This window comes from Chlorocebus sabaeus, chromosome 8 (genome assembly GCF_047675955.1).
Source record: "Chlorocebus sabaeus isolate Y175 chromosome 8, mChlSab1.0.hap1, whole genome shotgun sequence".
Classification (NCBI taxonomy): domain Eukaryota; kingdom Metazoa; phylum Chordata; class Mammalia; order Primates; family Cercopithecidae; genus Chlorocebus; species Chlorocebus sabaeus.
Genome location: NC_132911.1, coordinates 34,439,083 through 34,458,450, shown reverse-complemented (window position 1 = coordinate 34,458,450; position 19,368 = coordinate 34,439,083). Strand labels below are relative to the sequence as shown.

Here is a 19,368-nt window from a genome sequence, read left to right as displayed (position 1 = left end):
CATCAGTGACAGACTGGATTAAGAAAATGTGGCACATATACACCATGGAATACTATGCAGCCATAAAAAAGGATGAGTTTGTGTCCTTTGTAGGGACATGGATGCTGCTGGAAACCATCATTCTTAGCAAACTATCACAAGAACAGAAAACCAAACACCGCATGTTCTCAATCATAGGTGGGAACTGAACAATGAGATCACTTGGACTCGGGAAGGGGAACATCACACACCGGGGCCTATCATGGGGGGGGGAGGGGGGAAGGGGGAGGGGGGAGGGATTGCATTGAAAGTTATACCTGATGTAAATGACGAGTTGATGGGTGCTGACGAGTTGATGGGTGCAGCACACCAACATGGCACAAGTATACATATGTAACAAACCTGCACGTTATGCACATATACCCTAGAACTTAAAGTATAATAATAATAATAAATAAATAAACTTTAAAAAAGTCACTAGAGATAAATATTATCCTTTTATAATGATAAAAGGCTAAAGTCATCAGGAAGGTATAACAATTGAAAACATGCATGCATTGAAGAACGAATAATCAAAATATTTAAAGCAAATACGTTACCAAAGTGAACAGAAAAATGGGCAATTTACCATGATATTTAGAGACTTTAATGTATTACTTTCATTAATGGATAGAACAACTGCCTTAAATATCATCAAGGAAATTGAAGATTAAAACAGCAACATGAATTTACTACACTTAATGATGTTTTTAGAACACTCTACCCAATAAAAATCAGAAAAGGAAAAGGAGGAAAGAAAGAAAAAGCTCAATAAATTTAGAATAATAGTAATAATACAAAGTATGCTCTCCATTCACAACATAATGAAATTAGAAATCAATGACAGAAAAAGATTTGGGAAACTCACAAATATGTGGAAATTAAACAACAGACCCCTAAATAGCCAATGGGTCAAAGAAAAATGTCAAAAGGGAAATCAAAATACTCTTAATGAAAATAAAGACGCAACACAGCAAAATGTGTAGAGTGCAGCTAAATAGGTGCTTAGAGGTAAATTTACAGTTCTACATGCCTTTCCTAAGAAAGAGGAAATATTTCAAATTAATAACCCAACCTTCAACTTCAAGACACTGGAAGAAGAGGAGCAAACAAACCCTACAGCAAGCAAAAAGAAGGAAATGGTAAGTACTAATGTGGAAATGAAGTGAAGAATATTAAAAATTAAATAGATAAAATCAGTGAATCTACACTCTTGTTCTTTGAAAACATGGACAAAATGGACAAACCTTGAGAAGTAGGAGGTGGGGAGGATAAAAAAGCATGTAAAACTAATGGAATCATAAATGAAAGATGGGACATTATCGCAAACTACACAGAAATAAAAGCAATAATAAAGTAATATTTTGAACAACTACATGCCAATAAATTAGATGACTTAGATAAAATACACAAATACCACAAAATAAACAAATATTAAAAATGACTTTTGAAGAAGTAGGCAATATAGAATATAAGTGATGTAGAATGTAGGATAGACCAAGAACAAGTAATCAAAAGCTGCCAACGAAGAAAAGCTCTGGACTTAGATGGCTTCACCTGTGAACTCTATCAAACATTTAAAGAATTAAAATCAATTCTTCACAAACTTTCCAAGAATGTAAGAGGAGAAACTCTTCTCAACGCATTCTATGAAGTCAGTATTACTCTGATACCAAAACCAGAGAAAAACAAACATCTAAAGAAAAAAAAAAAGCTACAGACCACCATTGTTTATAAATATGTACACAAAAATACTCAAGGAAACATAGTCAAATTAATTCCAGAAACATATAAAACAATGATTATTCCTGACAAAGTGGGATTTATCCCTGGAATGCAAAGTAGATTTAACAGTCAAAAATCAATTAATGTAATACACTATAACAACAGAATAAAGAACAGACACGATATGATCACCTTAATAGACATAATAAATTTAATAATATGTAATACAATTTTATGGTAAAAACATTCAACATATTATAAATTAAAGGGAACTTCCTCAACCTGATAAAAGTCATATAAGAAAAACTCATAGACAACATTATACTTAACGGTGAAAGACTGCATGCTTTCTGCCCAAAATCGGATGACATAATCTTGTACGCAGAAAAATCTTAAGGAATGCACTACAAATATATTAGAACTAATAAATAAGTTCATCAAGATTACAGTGTACAAAATCAGTATGTGAAAATCAATTATATATTTATACACATGCAATGAGCAATCTGGAAATGGAATTGGGGAAACAATAGACTAAAATGCTTAGGGATAAATTTAATGAAAAAAGTGCAAACTTACTCTGAAAACTACAAAACATTTTTGAAAGAAATTAAAGAAGATCTAAATAAAGAAAGAAAATATTCCACGTTCATGATGGAAAGACTCCATATTGTCAAAATAGAAGATTTCATATTGTCAAAATGGCAATACTTCTCATATTGACCTACTTATTCAATGAGATCTCTGTTAAAACAAGAGATATATGATAAAAATATTCTAAATTTTATTGAGGTAATGGTGGCATGACTCTGAGTACACTAAAAAAATTGAATTATCTGCTTTACATGGGTAAGTTGTATGGCATATTAATTATATCTGAATGAAGCTGTTTAAAATGAAAACTTAACAAAGCAAAGGGGGAAAGAGTTAACACTGATTCCCATAAATGCTTAGTTCTAATATTTAAAATTATAGAGAAATTTACATTTTAAAAGTAACAATCTGTAAAAAATAGCAGAACATCAACAATTTGGTTAAGCTATTCCTTCTCTTACAATGTTGCTTTGAACATGTTCACTATTTTGATATTCTATTTCGAGTGACCTCCAGGTTATCACACTAAAGAGATGGTGCCCTAGATTGAATTTATGGCCCAGGATGGAGTGTTTCTCTCTCTTCCCTTGTCCTAGTCTTTTTCTACAGATACATTCAAATAGCTTGGTAAATCTTGCTTTCCTCTCTAAATGCTCACAGAACACTCTTTCATCGGTGAGTTCTAAACTGTGGACCGGAATGGGTATCAAACTCACTTTTAGTAATTTCAACAATTTACCTTTTTCTACTCCTTGAAATTGTGTTACCTCATCTTCATTCTCTCCTAGTCATGACGATGCATTTTCAAAGTTTCCTGCTCATATTTTAGGGATCTCAGTACTTTGAGCTCAACTCCTTACTTCTCTTAGACTCCAATTTCCTCTTAATTATGTTTCTTGTATATCTATCTATCTATCTATCTATCTATCTATCTATCTATCTATTATCTATCTATCCATTATCTATCTATCTATCTATCTATCTATCTATCTATCTATCTATCTATCTTGAAGCTTACCCTGTTTTAAAGCCAAAGAGGGGTTGACAAATTTGTCCGGATAGCTTTCATTCATTCATTATCACTGTGTCATCAATGCCAAGCTAAAAGTCTATCTTTTATCTTTTCCTTTAGAAAATGTCTTTCAAAACCTCTTTTTTTTCAAAGTTGAATTTAACTTTATTTTATTTTATTTTATTTTATTTTATTTTATTTTATTTTTTGAGACAAGGTCTTGCTCTGTTGCCCAGGCTGGAATGCAGTGGCTTGATCATAGCTCCCAGCAGCCTCAAACTCCTGAGCTCAAGCTATATTCCTGCTTCAACCTCTCGAGTAGCTGGGACTACAAGTTTGTGCCTCTAGGCCTGGCTAACTTTTTCAAAATTTTTAAATTTCTAATTTTGGTGGGTACAGAGTAGGTGTAAATATTTACCAGGTACATGAGATGTTTTGATACAGGTGTGCGATGTGAAATAATCAGATGATGGAGAACAGGGTATCCATCTCTCCAAGCATTTATCCTTTGTGTTACATACAATTCAATTACTGGCTAATTATATTCTTTTTTGTAGAGACAAGGTCTTACTTTGTTGCCCAGGCTAGTCTTGAACTCCTTTGCTCCAGCAAACCCCCTGCCTTGGTCTTCCAAAGTGCTGGGATTACAGGCACAAGGCACTGCGCCCAGCATTAGCTTTTTTTTTTTTCTTTTTTAATATTAATTCACGGGGTGCCCTTTCTATCATATACCATTTTATAATAATAAATTATTTCCAGCATATTATTTTGAAAATTGTATTTCTCCAAAAAGTTTCTGCATGATTTCCTCATTTTTTGTTGTCTAAGATCCGAATTTTATCAGACTAACTTATTCCATAGCAAGTCATTCTTATACTGATCTTTGGCTACCTAATGAGTAATGAAAATACTAGATGATACTGATTTAAAGTTTACTACGTGTCAACTTCTTTCCATCAGTTTGATATGGATTATCATATTTAACCATTACAACAACAATGTACAGGAGGTATCCTCTTTAGATGAGGAAACCAAAGCACAGAGGGTTGCATAACTCGCCTAATCTTATCTGGCAGGAGAGTGGTGGAGTTAGAATTGAATTCTGAAAGTCTGACCTTAGAGATTGTTATCTTGATCATTGTTATAGATGTTGTCTTCCTTCACCCCCCTGACCTCTGTCCTTGGTTCCCAGATGTCCCAGGAGTTCTGTGAATTTTTTTGTCTGTTTGATATTTTTATATGCGCACAGGATCAAGTACCTTCTTTTCTTAGTATCCATTGCACTGGATGACCTTTTGTGTCTGCTCCATCCTCATCACACAAGCTTACTCTAGGATATGTTAAAACAAATATAGATGAGGTTTAGAAGTAGAAAGATTTGGTGTGTATATGTTTTATACCACTTGTTATGTTATGAAGGTGTCAGTTAAGTTTTGAAAGGTATACTGAATACTGTGGGAAAGAATGTTTCTAGTAAAAGGAGCAGCCCACGCAAAGGCATTGCTAGTGGTTTGGTACGTAAGAGGACAGAGCACCTGGGAGGTGGGCAGAAGTGAGGCTAGAGAGGAGGAAGTAGAGGGGAGAAAGATCATGATAGGGTGGTAAGTTATGTGAAAGAGTTTATGATGTTGGTCGGGCACGGTGGCTCATGACTGTAATCCCAGCACTTTGGGAGGCCGAGGCAGGTGGATCACTAGGTCAAGAGATCGAGACAATCCTGGCCAACATGGTGAAATGCCATCTCTACTAAAAACACAAAAATTAGCCGGGTGTGATGGAGGTTGCCTGTAATCCCAGCTACTCAGGAGGCTGAGGCAGGAGAATAGCTTGAACCTGAGAAGCAGAGGTTACAGTGAGCTGAGATCATGCCACTGCACTCCAGCCTGGTGACAGAGCAAGACTCCGTCTCAAAAAAAAAAAAAAAAAAAAAAAAAAAAAGAGTTTGTGATGTTATCTTTAAGTTTTTGTGAGGAGAATAATCAAATCATTAAAATTTTAAATTCAAATTTAAAATCAAATAATAAAAACTATGCTACTTTAATTTTTGTGTAAAAAAGAAGGAAGAAAGGAAGGAAGGAAGGAAAGATAGAAAGAAAGAAGGGTGTTTAAAGAGAAAAAAATAAAATGAGATGTCAAATATTCAGATCAGTATATATGGGTTAAAGGTCAAAGTTGGCATCTTTCTCATTCAGAATGTAAATTTCAGGTAGTAGCTAAAGATGTGGGAGTATATGATATGGCCAAGGAAGACAGTGTAGAATAAGAGGAGGAAAGGGAGCACGAAGTGTCTAACTGTGGAAAATATCACATTTAAGCGGCAAGAAGAAGCAGATATGCTCAGCTTAGAGTATTTGAGAAGGTTTTTTTTTTTTTTCCATGACTGTATTGTTGACCTAATTGTAGGGGTGAAGACCTTATACCTGTACCTTAAACCATTCAGCCTCTTGGTGGTGAGCCAAAATGTGTTCTCTCAAGTATACCTGAGTTATGTACTGTTTCCTTTCCACTTGGAGGCTGACCTAGATTGTGTCTGAAAGTGGCCCTGCGCTTGTTTATTGCCTGTTCTACATTACTCATCCCTGATCTTTAAGATACAATATTCTTGCTAAGTTTCATTGAAATAAGGTACAATTCTGAGATTTTTTAAATTCATCATTCCAGTATATTTGCCCATTTTCCTGCCCCCATTTTAGTTATATTAAATAAAGTCTGAAGATATTTTTAGTCGATTACTGGGAAGAATTCATCTACTTGCTTCTATTTGCTTAGGGTTAGAACTTCTTGATTGCAATATGAAGATTGATAAAGTGACAAGCAACTTTGTCTACTACACTATATTGTTTACTGCAGCAATATAACAACTGAAATTAAAAACCATGCTCATTTGAGTCCTCCCAGTTATTCCAGATACAAATCAGGTAAGTGAACTTGGAGCGTCGTTGAGACTCTTTACTGGTGACCTTAGTACTGAGCATAAAGCTCGGTGCTGCAGGAGCACTGCAGCCACATTATTCTCTCTGTGGTTTAACTCTTTGTATTTATTACCAGCACTGCACAACTGCCAGCTTGTTTCATTCGTTAATTGTTCTACAGTGTTATTGTCGCTATTGCTTTCTATAAACTTATTAATTGTTGAATGTATATAGACCATCTTTCAACAGTTAGCATAAGGTCTTCTTTAGGGGTGAAAGCATGTTTCATACTCCTCTTGAAAGCGCCAGGTTTTGGCATAATGCCAAATATTGGCATTGTACTCAATAAGACCTTTTGATTTATCAGTTAATGTACTGATTACTTACTATCATGCTTATAAAATCATGGTAGGCAAAATAGAAATACTAATGATGCCTTTGCCTTTTATACGATTGCTGTGAGGATCAAGTCAGGTGTGAGAGGGGAAGTTACTCCACTAATGTTACAAAGACCTATTGGTTCATTAAGAGAAATTCGGTTGAAATTGTTCTTTATTTTACAGGATATGCTTTTTTTGCCTCCTGCTTTAGAATTTCATCAAAACAAAGAAAACAAACAAATCCTGAATATACACTGAATGGTTTGACTTTAGTTAGAGATTTTTAAAGTTTTGCTCCAAACCTGAGCTGACTCCAATTCTAAAGACAACTGAGCAGGCTAGTTGGGAAATTCTTACATAACTTATAAAATAGAGACCCCAAAGGGTTTTTTGGCATAAGGTAATATAATATAATAGAAAAATACTTTTGATGTGTTGTTAGGGTTTAATCCCTTCCTCTTTGTCACCATTAATGAAGAGAATACTCCTCTAAGATCAAAGCGAGGATTTTGACCTGTGTTTCCCAAACGCTGTGCAGTGGTACTCCATACCATGTCATGGCACCTTCCTTTCAATGACATATCTTTGTGAAGTTGAGTTTGTAGCAGGTTTGATAAAAAGAAAATATGGGATGAAAATTGGGGTGGAACAGGAAATGAAGATGGCTGTATACAATCTGATTCTAAGGTTTGAGAAGTCGTGCAGTGCCTAATAGTGCTCACATGCCAACCCCAAATAGAGTAGTGCCCCCTTATCCATAGGAAATATATTTCAAGACCCCCGATGGATGCCTGAAACCGTGGACAGTACGAAACCATACACATACTGTGTTTTTCCCTATACATATACATCTCTAATAAACTTTAATTTATAAGTTAGGCACTGTAAGTCATTAGAAACAGTAACTAACGATAAGTTAGAACAATTATAACAACATATTGTAATGCAAATTATGTGAATATTTTCTCCTCCACTTTCTCTCAAAATACTGTAATGTTTTCAGATCACAGTTGATGGCGTTAACTGAAACTGCGAAAGTGTAACTGTGGATAAGAGGCGACTACAGTTTTGGGGATAAGAATGAAATAAGAATATATTTTTATTTTATGTGTATTATATTTTCAGAGTGCTAATAAGTTGTTAAGACATAAATACTTGCTAAAGTGTTTGGATCTACTTTAATAAACTGGACCGTTAGGTCTTCATTTTTGCCCAAGTGTGCTGTAAAAAATTATTGAGACATTGTGAGCACTGAGGATCAAGAAAGATTGGGAGCTACTCACTTAGTGCAATGAAATATGTTTGATTTTCCATAAGCCAAATGTTCTATATCTGCTTAATTTTTATATCAATTCCTTTACTCTCCTATGACAGTTTTAGGAGGTTTTTTTGCACCTATGACAGTTTTAGGAGATTTTTTTTGTACAATCTGTCTAAGTAAAATACATTTTACTCATAGGGCACCCAGGAGAGGTTCTGATATATGAGTGTCACCTTTTGGATTAAGTCACTTCACCACTGTTGGCCTTGTTCTCTCCACATCCATGAAATAATTTGATATTATTTGATATTCCCAGTCTCTTTACAATCTAGAATTTGATATTCCCATTCTGTTTACAATCTAGAATTCCATAATACTATAAACTTGGAAGATTCTTAAAATATCATTAAAAGGCCATCAGATGGTGGAATCAAGAGAGTTCTCCACCCATTGTTAATTAAAGAGAAAATTCACTTTCTGTCTGGAAGCAATGGCCTACAATTTTGACATCTGATATTCTGCACTGAAGTGGGCATTGTCCAAAGTAAAGGGTACCAGAGAAAGACCCTGGATAAATAGGTGTCAACGCTCGTGGTACATGAGACAGGAATGTCTGAGCATTGTGGAGTAGGCTTTATAATTTAAAAGTCTTCAGACTTTATAATTTTGCTTAGGTCTTGGAGTTGGAGGAAGGATGATGTAGAAGAAAACATGCTACCTTGTTTTTCATAGCAATGTACTTAGAACTCAGTCCTGTTCTTTCAAATGTCCAAAAACTCATGTCATATGTGTAAAGAAAGAGTTCACAACTATTTCCTTTTGCTTCTCTGCAGGGAGATTGATAATGTAGCTAAATTGTGAATACAGGCAGAATCAACTTGCTGGATATTTATGGTGATATAAGGGTCCTTGACATAACTTTTCTAATATTGCAATAGCTGCTTTTTTATATAAGTAACTCTTAATTACAGCTTAAGAATACTTTTATCATCCTGTTGATGTTCTTTCAGGCAATATAGAATGCTTTTGCAGTAGATTTAAAAATAAAAACAAAACTCAGCCTATTTGCAGTTTACATTTTCCTTATACCCATCACCCACTTTTGCTTTTCTAGGCTGTGAGTAGTGCTCTCATGCCTTCTCTGTGTGTTGTCTTAGTATCTGTCACTTCCTCAACACTTTTATCCTTTTTGTCTTCATCATGTTGGTTCCTCTGTGGCTGAACTTGATTTTTCTTTTTTTAATTCAGGATGCGATTTCTCTCTGATGTTTTTCTCGCAGTACTTTTATAATTTGTAATGCATTTATTGTTCTTTGCAGAATCTTGTCGTTGCCATGTTCATTTGTTTTTCCAATAATCTTTATTAGATCTTTTACTTTGTATTTTTTCAAGTCTCTTAAATCCCTTCTTATGCAAATTCTATTTTTTATTTAACTCTCTTAACTTGCCTTGTCTCTGATCTTCCTTTGACAACTTTATTACAGTTTCTCTCATCATCTTTACTCTTTTTTATGTCTTTGTAATATGATCCTCCCACTTTCCTTTTACTGTTTCTATGATTCCACTCCTATGTCCCCTTTCCCATTCTTGGCCTTATAATTTAAAATAATTCATTATCTTACCTCATCTTTTTGCCTCTCCCCCTTCCTTTGTTTGGAATTAGTCCTTTACAAAAGAATTGTTTACCCAGAATGGCTTTCTTAGTTGTTTAAAGGAGGACCAAACTGATATTGCCAAATACCTAAAGCTTTACAAAAATCAAGGTCTGAGAGATGACAAATTGAGGGTCAGGTCTGAAGGGCAGCTATATGACTTGAAAGAAGAGGTTTAACTCAGGCGAAATTATATCATTTTGTAGGTTATATGTGCCATTTACATTCCATAGTTTCCTAAATAAGCCCTCCAAAATACAGGTGATTTCTAGTTTCTTGGCATTTTTAAAATTTTTATCTTGCTCTGTTGCTCTGGCCGAAGTGCAGTGGAGCAATGATACCTCATTGCAGCCTCGAACCCCTGGGCTCAACCTTCTGAGGAGCCGGGTTACAGCCCAGCTAATGTTTTCTACTTTGTATAGATGGGGTCACTATGTTGCCCAGACTGGTAACTCTTGACCTCAAGCCATCCTACCACCTCAGGCTCAGCCCCCCACCTCAACCTCCCAATTATCTGAGAACCCAGCACGTTCCTGGCATCTTTTATTTTCTCTCTCACCATTAGAAACTAAAGTCCAAATTTCTAAGTTAACATAAAGCCTATAATTAGAGTGAAGAGAGTCTTCTCCAACCTCTGAGCTAACTTGGGATGGGGAAAAAATATAGTAGACAACTTGTTACATTTCTTTTTTCCTTTATAAAAAAATTTGTTTTTAAAGCTTGGCTGCTTCTTCAGAATAGGGTAAAACAAAAATAAAGCTGGACCAGGCGTGCTGGCTCATGCCTGTAATCCCAGCATTTTGGGAGGCTGAGGCAGGAGGATCACCTGAGGTCAGAAGTTGGAGACCAGCCTGGCCAACATGGTGAAACCCTGTCTCTACTAAAAATACAAAAAGTAGCCAGCCGTGGTGGCATGTGCCTGTAATCCCAGCTACTGGGGAGGCTGAGGCAGGAGTATTGCTTGAACCCAGGAGGTGGAAATTGAAGTGAGCTGAGATTGCATCATTGTACTTCAGCCTGGGTGACAGAGCAAGACTCCATCTCAAAAATAAATAAATAAAGCCAATTAATCTTTTCCTGCAATAGGATGGTCCCAGAAGAAGGCCTAATTGTTTGATAGTAATTGATTAGTGAGTATTCTCCTAGTAAGGCAGTGTCAGTGCCCTTGCTATTTCTAGGTGATAAATATCAATTTAGTATACTGCTCTCTAGGATGAGTGGCTCAGCAGAGTGCTGGGCTCAGGAACTTATCCAGCTGCTATTGGATATGAGCATTCGGTAGAAAGGACAGCAAATCTTGGCTGCTGGTAGTAAGGGAGCTACTGCTGAGTCTTCCCTCAAAGCAAATGGCACGTTAGGCAGAGCATCCTGTTATGAGTCTGATAACCTGAATCCCTGCCTGAGTTACTGACCTGGGGCTGTAGTGTGACACCTGTCATTTCTCTCTCTCCTTCTAAGTTTGCTCATGCAGAAGATGAATTGGTTGCACTCAGTGAAGTCTAAAAATTCCTTTCAGCTCCTTCTCCTTTGTCATAATGTTTCAAGTTCCATCATTAAACATTGATTTCTTCTGGTTTCTAAGGCTTTTAGGTTTTCAAGGATTGCCATTAAAATGCAAACCTGAGGGGAGGAATAACATATTAGAGTGTTTTTAGCCCATATATTTGAGGAGGTTTTGACTGATCTCTTAAGGGGCAGGCCATTTGGGAATAAGGCATGGGTGATCCACCAGGACAAAGGGGGCGAGGAGGATCAGGGAGGGACAAAAATGGAGTGACAGAGGAGACAACAGACATAAAGAAGAACTAAATGCTAGTTTCTCTTACGTACATTTTATCAATTCCTGCAGAAAACCTGGGATTTAGTCATTGCCATATCCATATTTCATATGAAAAACTGAACTTCAAAGACTGAACATCACACATGTACAGTTACTTGGAGAAGCAGAGATAGCATGGGAACCCAGGCTGTAGGATGCCAGGGTCTATGCCCGTGTTCTTCCCACTACAGCCAGCTACTTTTTGCTTATTGTTGTTTACAATGTTACCTAGAGTGAGTTCTGCAGAAATAAAGCACTTCACCTAGATTGTCACATTCAGTCCTCATCAGTGGATACCATTATTTTTTCCAGCTTTCCAGAGGAAGACCCTGAAGTTTAAAAGTTTAGTAGTCTGAACAACAACACATAGCTCATATCTCAGGGACAGATATAATAGGTATATACATGGAACAAAATTTTTGGAACTTTTGACAAAGGCCTTAACGCACACTGTATTGAATCACTACTGCTGAAACAAACAAACAAACAAACAAACAAACTACAACTTTTCTTTCCCTCTCTTTGGCTTTTCTATCCTATTACTCATTTCTAATAATCTGAAGTTTTAAGAAATCGATCCCCTTTCCCATCTTTACTTTTTATCAGAAAACTATTTCCTGTGGGCCTCTTTCAATTCAAACTGCCTCAGTCTTGGATCTGAAAGTCAGGTTATACAACCTGGTTTATTCTTTTTAATAAATTCAGAATTTTAAGAGGCACTTTTTCAAGTGTTATATGTCGTAATTAATTGCCACAAAGACTTCTTGTTGAATAGCTAAGCCATTTCTGGAGTCAAATTTTATAAAATTTGTCTTCTTTCAATATTACTAGATGGCGTTGCACAAATTATGTCATCTCTCTAAGACCAATTTTCTATAACTATAAAAGAAAGGAGTTGTACCAGAGAGTCTGTAAGATGACTTGCAGCTCCCAAATGGTGTGCTTCTTACCATGCCAAAGCCTTCACTAATTTATCTGAAAAACATTGAGAGCACAGAGTGTGCCAAGTACTGTATAACGCATTGTAAATGTGATCATTAGGTAGCCCTGTGTCAAGGAGGTGAGAATCTACTGGAGAGCTCACTGCGGTAGAATTACAACACTGATTGATGTTTGCATGCTGCTTACATATATTTAACACATGTTTTCTATGTAATTTCCCTTGTGTCTCACACTATCCACCCCATAACAACATGTATTTCTACTCTTCTTCCTTACCACCATCGATGGTTCCATTCTCAATCTGCCAAGATTTCAGGCTCCCGCAGCTTTCTCTTCCATACATAAAATCATCGATAGAGGTGGAGCTAATAACAAATACATATATTTGTTAGAGTTAATAACATATATATGTAGAGTTAATAACAAATACACACACACACACACACACACACACACACACACACAGGCTGAAGTGCAGTTGTGTAATCCCAGTTCACTGCAGCCTTGATTTCCCGGGCTCAAGTGATCCTCCCACCTCAACCGTAGCTAGGACTGCAGGTACGTACCACCACACCTGGCTAATTTTTAAAATTTTCTGTAGAGATGGGGGGGGTCTTTCAATGTTACCCAAACTAATCTCAAACTCCTGGGCTTAAGCAATCCTCCAATGGCCTCTCAAAGTGCTGGGATTACAGGCACGAGCCACGGGACCCAATTGAATTTTATTTCTTATTATATTTAGAGTGTTTAAAGAAGTATAGATATAATAGAGGTTTTAGGCTGGGAGGAGATAAGCTAGGGAAAAGTAATAGGCAATGGACATAGTGATGAAAGGGATGCTTTAGTGTGAAGGATATACCCATTAAAAGTCTTCAGCCCACCCCAGTTTTTTCTGGGCCTATCACACTTTTGAGCTGTTTTAGTCTGAGTCATAAATTGGGATACAGTTGTCAGCTAGTTTAGAAATCTATTAACGTCTTGGTGTTTGTATAGTTTGTTATTCCTTCATGGACCATTTCTCCACTTAGCTTTCTGGACGCACCCTCTCTTGACTCTTCTCTCTCCTTCTTTGTTCCTTAGCAGCCTCCTTTGCTAGATTCTCCTTCTATTCTTAGAGGGTTTCATGCCTTAGAATTTGCTGATAATCCTAAATTCACCTTCCACCACCATCCTTCCTAAATTTCACATTCATATATCAAACGACTGACTCAACATCACTAGCTGGGTGCTTAAAAGGCATCTCAAAATAGTGTATCAAAAACTCAACCTCTGATGTCCCCTCATACTCATCCTTCACTAGTCTTTCCTGTATTGGTTATGATCTCTTCATTCTAATGACTTGGATCCAAAATCTGGACGTCATCCTTGCTTCTTTATTTTTCCCCTTTACTTAGCACACCAAATCTATCAGTAAGCCTTGTTGTCTCTACCTTCAAATTATATCCTGGAAATAATATACTCCTACCTCCACCTCTACCACCCTAATCCAAACCATCCACATTTGTATCATAGACCAAAGCAGTAGTCTTCTAAGTACTTTGTCTGTTGGAAGCTATTTTTCTATTTTTCTCATTACAGCCACAGCAGTCTTTAAAAAATCAACTTTTTTTTTTTTTTTTTTTTTTAAACAGAGTCTCACTCTATCGCCCAGCCTGGAGTGCAATGGTGTGATCTTGACTCGCTGCAACCTCCACCTTCCAGGTTCATGCAATTCTCCTGCCTCAGCCTCCTGAGTAGCTGGGATTACAGGGACACACCACCACACTCGGCTGATTTTTGCATTTTTAGTAGAGATGGGATTTCTCCATGTTGGTCAGGCTGGTCTCGAACTCCGGTCCTCAAGTGATCTGTTTGCCTCAGCCCCTCAAAGTGCTGGGATTACATGCATGAGCCACTGTTCTTGGCCTGAAAATTTAACATTTAATAGACTGTGAAGCCTCTTACTTGAAATCCAACATTTTCCCAAAATATGAACTCCCTACCATAGCCTTCAAGGCAATGCATAATCTTGCCCCATACACCTTTTCTATCTCATCTCATGATTCTTCCTGGCTTGCTTCACTGACATTACAGGTCCTTTTACTGCTCTTCCTGATATACATCATCTCATTGTGATTTTGTATGACAACTTGGCCAGGCTATAGTCTTCACACATTTACTCAAACAACATTTCAGGTGTTGTTGTGAAGGTATTTTGTAGATGTGATTAACATCTACAATCAGTTGGGTTTAAGTAAGGGCTATTAGCCTTGATAATCTGTGTGGGCCTGATTCAATCCGATGAAAGGCTTCAAGGGCAGAGCTGAGGTTTCTGTAAGAAGAGGAAACTCCACTTGTAAACTACAGTCAACTCCCACCAGAGAGTTTCCTGATGGTCTTCCTTACAGATTCCAGACTCACCTAGCCAGGCCCTAATGCAAGCAAATTCCTTGGAATAAATCTCTCTCTGTCTCTCTCTGTCTCTCTGTCTCTCTCTCTATATATATATATATATATACACACACACACACACATACATACACATACTAATAATCAGTGCTATGAGAAACAGAGCAATATTATATATAGGTTTTATGTGTAATTATATGTATAACACCTATGTAAAATATTATTCTATTTACATATTGCACTCTCTCTATATATATATGTGTGTGTGTGTGTTTATAATGGTGCAAGCCAATTCCTTGCAAGAAATCAATCTCTATTCACATTTCATACACACACACACACACACGTGTATACACATATATACACATATGTGTGTGTGTATGAAATGTGAATGATAGAGAGAGAGAGTGATTTCTTTCAAGGAATTGGCTTGCACCATTTTCATATATATATACACACACACATAGAGAGAGAGAGAGCGAAATATGTAAATAGAACACTATTATACATAGGTTTTATATATATTATTATACATAAAACCTATTTATAATATTGCTCTGTTTCTCATAGCACTCTGATTGATGCGCCCATACACCTCATTCTTCTCTCACAGCTTTTGCTTTTGCTGTTCCCTGTTCCTGGAATACTTTCTTCCAAATATTTGCTTGGCTCATGCTTTTACATGATTCAGGTCTTTGATCAGTTGGCACTTCCTCAGAAGGGCCTTCTTTAAAAGTGACCCAAGTAACTCCGTATCAGTCATATTTTCTTCCCCTCACTGCTTTATTTCATAACATTTACCATTATCTGAAACTATGCACTTGGTCATTGTCTCTCCTATTCCCCAAGACTAAGCTCCATGATGGGATGCGTTTCATCTGTCTTGTTCACTGCCATATCCCCAACCTCTAGATTAGTGTGAAGTCCAGGAATGCATAGTATATCTTTGTTGAACAGTGAGGAAATGGGACACTGTATTGATTTATTGGAGTTTAGAGGGTGGTCCTCAGAGGGAGAAAATGGCTAAAAAAGTAGAATGAAAACTATAAAAAGCTTTTTACATCTGCCAAATTTTCAATCTTAGCATTCCTTCTTTCTAAAAATAATTTTTTAAAATCCAGACTTATTATCTGCACTTCTCTTTCCCATGTTATTCTATACCTGATAATTTTCTTTTATTTATCAAAAATTTACTTAGAACGTAGTAGGTACTAGGAATGATTAGACAAGCCAAAAACAACCAATCAGAAGGGAGAATTTCTCAAAGGAAGGACTTGTAAGCTAAGATGTGATAAAGCCAACTAAGCAAAGAGTAGGGGAAATGAACAGGGTAGAGAAAAGTGCGTGCATGGTGGCCTGGAAATGAGAAAGAACATACTGTCTGAGGAAATAAAAGAAGATCAGGTTGGCCAGGTGTGATGGCTCATGCCTGTAACCCCCCAGCAATTTGAGAGTCCAAGGCGGGCAGATCACGAGGTCAGGAGTTCAAGACCAGCCAGTTCGAGACTAGCCTGGCCAACATGGTGAAACCCCGTGTCTACTAAATGTACAAAAATTAGCTGGGCGCGGTGGCACACGCCAGTAATCCCAGCTACTCGGGAGACTGAGGCAGGAGAATTGCTTGAACTCGGGGGGTGGAGGTTACAGTGAGCTGAGATCATGCCACTGCACTCTTGCCTGGGCGACAGAGCAAGACTCCGTCTCGGGGGTGGGGGAAAAAAAGAAGATCAGGTTGACTAAAGTACAGTTTTTGAGAGAATGTATGTGAGTGCATTAAGAGGGTAGATAAATCTGGAGAGGTGTTAGAGCATGAAGCTCCTTTCAGCTTAGTTACGAGTTTTTAATTCCGTCTGTGGAAGATGAGAGAATAACAGCAGCACTAAGTAAGACTAATATGTCACCTTTGTGATTCAGTAAGACATTTTCAATACAAGAGCAGAAAGAGCAGTGTCACAAGGAGTTTTTGCATTTATCGTTGCTTCTCCTTAAACCTCTGAAACTTACGGGTTTGGCTAAAAACTTTGTTCATGCATTTTAACCTCAGGTTAATGAAAACAAACAACAGCACAACCTATCTACCAACAACCAACAGAAATAAAGATAGAAGACTTATTTCATCCTGTTAGATTCAACATCTCCAAAATTTATCCTGGATGGAGATAGAGATAAATTTTGTACATTTATGTATGAAATGTGAATAGGGTTTGGAATTAGAATGCTTCAGACCCTAGCTCTGCCTTGTGTTGGCAGAATTCCTTAACTTTCTAAAGTCTCCTACAGGTCATGCATTAAATGAAGCTACTGAGAATACCTTATTCCACAGGAAAATTGTGTGAATTAATGTATGGTGAGTTACCTGGTGAAATATAAAACTCTAGTTAAATGAGTTATAGTCATCTTTGCCTCATGAGTTCACAAGGTATTTGACATCAAATAACCAGCTTATCATTAGAAGTTATTGCTGTGGGATGGGTGGAGTGGATTTAATGTAATCACATATGGAGTCTTATAGCACTCTGAAGATGGAGGGTCTATGCAGGAAGAATCGTACCTGCCAAACGAGAATAAAATACTACTCATCACCTCAGGAGGCATTGATTATGTTGATCCTACAGACAGAACATTACTGTCATAGGGAACACAGAAAAGACACTGCTTATTCATGTTATGGGTGAGAGAGATACAACACTCCATGGCCATTTCCAGTATTTGGGGGGTTATATTAAAGAAACGAACTCCTTTCATTCAAATCAATGAAAAAAGGCTTGGAACTTAAGAAATTCATCTTGAGCCAATGCATAAAAACTCTTTGGGAGAGACCTTGATTCAAGACACTGACTCACTGGTACAGAGGTAAAAAGAAAGTCCGACAGATGAGAATTCAGACTATGCTTCCCTTTGTAACCCTGATTGAGCGGCTACGGGTTTCCTGGTAACAAGGATCTGTAGGGTGACTTAAAACAAAGAAAATTTTTAAAAGATCAGGATTATCTTTACTTTTTATTTTTCTTTCTAGATACCATTTTTGAATGAGAGATTATTATTTATTATTCAAAAATAAGATCAACTTTATGCAATCAATCATACAGTAAAGAATCCCTCCAGAAAGAGGAGCTAGAGACACATTGGGGCTTAAGAAAATATATATTTTTAAGAAAGTGGCAGATACACGGGTGTACACATACGAAAAAATGAACCAAGCTGTGCATTTAAGATTTGTATACTTGACATCACTTGAGAATAATGTGAAAACAAGATCACTCTGTCCAGAAATTAAATATGTAGCTAGTTTGGCTTGTTAGAACATACCTATTATAGCCAAGATTCTGGTGCTCAGGTAAGTTAAACCGAGTAAAATATCTCTCCTCCGGCCAGGCATGCTGGCTCACACCTGTAATCCCAGCACTTTGGGAAGCCAAGGCGGGTGGATCACAAGGTCAGGAGATTGAGACCATCCTGGCTAACACGGTGAAATCCCGTCTCTACTAAAAATACAAAAAATTAGCTGGGCGTAGTGGTGGGCGCCTGTAGTTCCAGCTTCTCGGGAGACTGAGGCAGGAGAATGGCATGAACCCGGGAGGCAGAGCTTGCAGTGATCCCAGATTGCGCCATTGCACTCCAGCCTGGGCTACAAAGCGAGACTTTGCCTCAAAAAAAAAAAAAAAAAAAAAAAAAAAAAAAAAAATTCTCTTCTCCAACACCCATGTCAGCGTTACAGGGTTCCTGCTGAAGAAGCCTATTTCTGTTTGCATGTGCAACATATTACTCCATAAACATGAGAAAAAGCCCTGATATAGCCACAAGAGTAATTTCTTTCCATCTGGCCCTGCCGAGGCTTTCAGCATTTATAAAGAGCTGAAAGCAGTTTGTTTTAGCATCTCATAAAGCCCCTTCCTTTAACCAAGGGCCAGCTTTCTACTTCTTTGATGATAATGGCTCTTATTAGAGAATGCACACTTGTGTTTGTGGCTAAGTTGCTACTATATACACCTTCAAAGGCCAGAAAGCACAGGCAGTCTCTGGGATCCTTGCATCTCGGTGCAAAGTCCTTCACACTCTATTGGTAGGTGGCCCTCCTTCCTAGAAATTCTTTCTCTCTCTTCAGCTCTGCTGAGATTTGCTCAAGGCCAGGGCATTGAGTGGTGTGTACTAATGACATATTGGATGTAGGGTGAAGACAAGAAGGAGGAATGGCAAAGAAGATGAACTAAGTTCCAAAATACTGACTTTAATTGCTTTTGCCTGTTAAAATGGAGTCATGTAGAAGGACAGCTAGGGGAGAAATATACAAAGCATTATGTGTTGCTGAGACCATCCCAGAAGCTGCTAATAGTGGAATCTTTCATGATTCAAATTATTTTCAATTCTTCTATAAACTCTTCAAATTATAACTTTACATTGCCTAAGTGTTTCTTGGTGTTTTATCATGATAACGACTAGCATTTATACTCTACCGGTAACACCAATAGGTCTGTGGGTAGTTCCAGAATGGTACATAAATTCTAATACATAAACTAATTAGAGAAAACCCCTCTGTTTCAATCAGATCTAGAGAAGGAATAAAAATGTATAGTAAATGTGTCAAATTTAATATACTTGGCAAGAGAAGGCATAAATATGATATAATACTGATACTCATAATGGAGTGCTTGAAAAAAATGTAAT

General features: G+C 37.1%; 1 long non-coding RNA gene across 1 annotated transcript in view; it reads right to left on the bottom strand.

Moving 5' to 3' along the window:
- LOC140712299 (uncharacterized) overlaps positions 1–18,869 on the bottom strand; it is a 91,393-nt gene extending 72,524 nt beyond the window's left edge. The window contains exons 1-2 of the long non-coding RNA XR_012093829.1: positions 18,694–18,869; positions 10,967–11,174 (exon numbers count right to left, since the gene is read on the bottom strand). This is a non-coding gene — a long non-coding RNA (uncharacterized lncRNA). The remainder of the gene's footprint in view (positions 1–10,966; positions 11,175–18,693) is intronic.
- Positions 18,870–19,368: the final 499 nt, after the last annotated feature.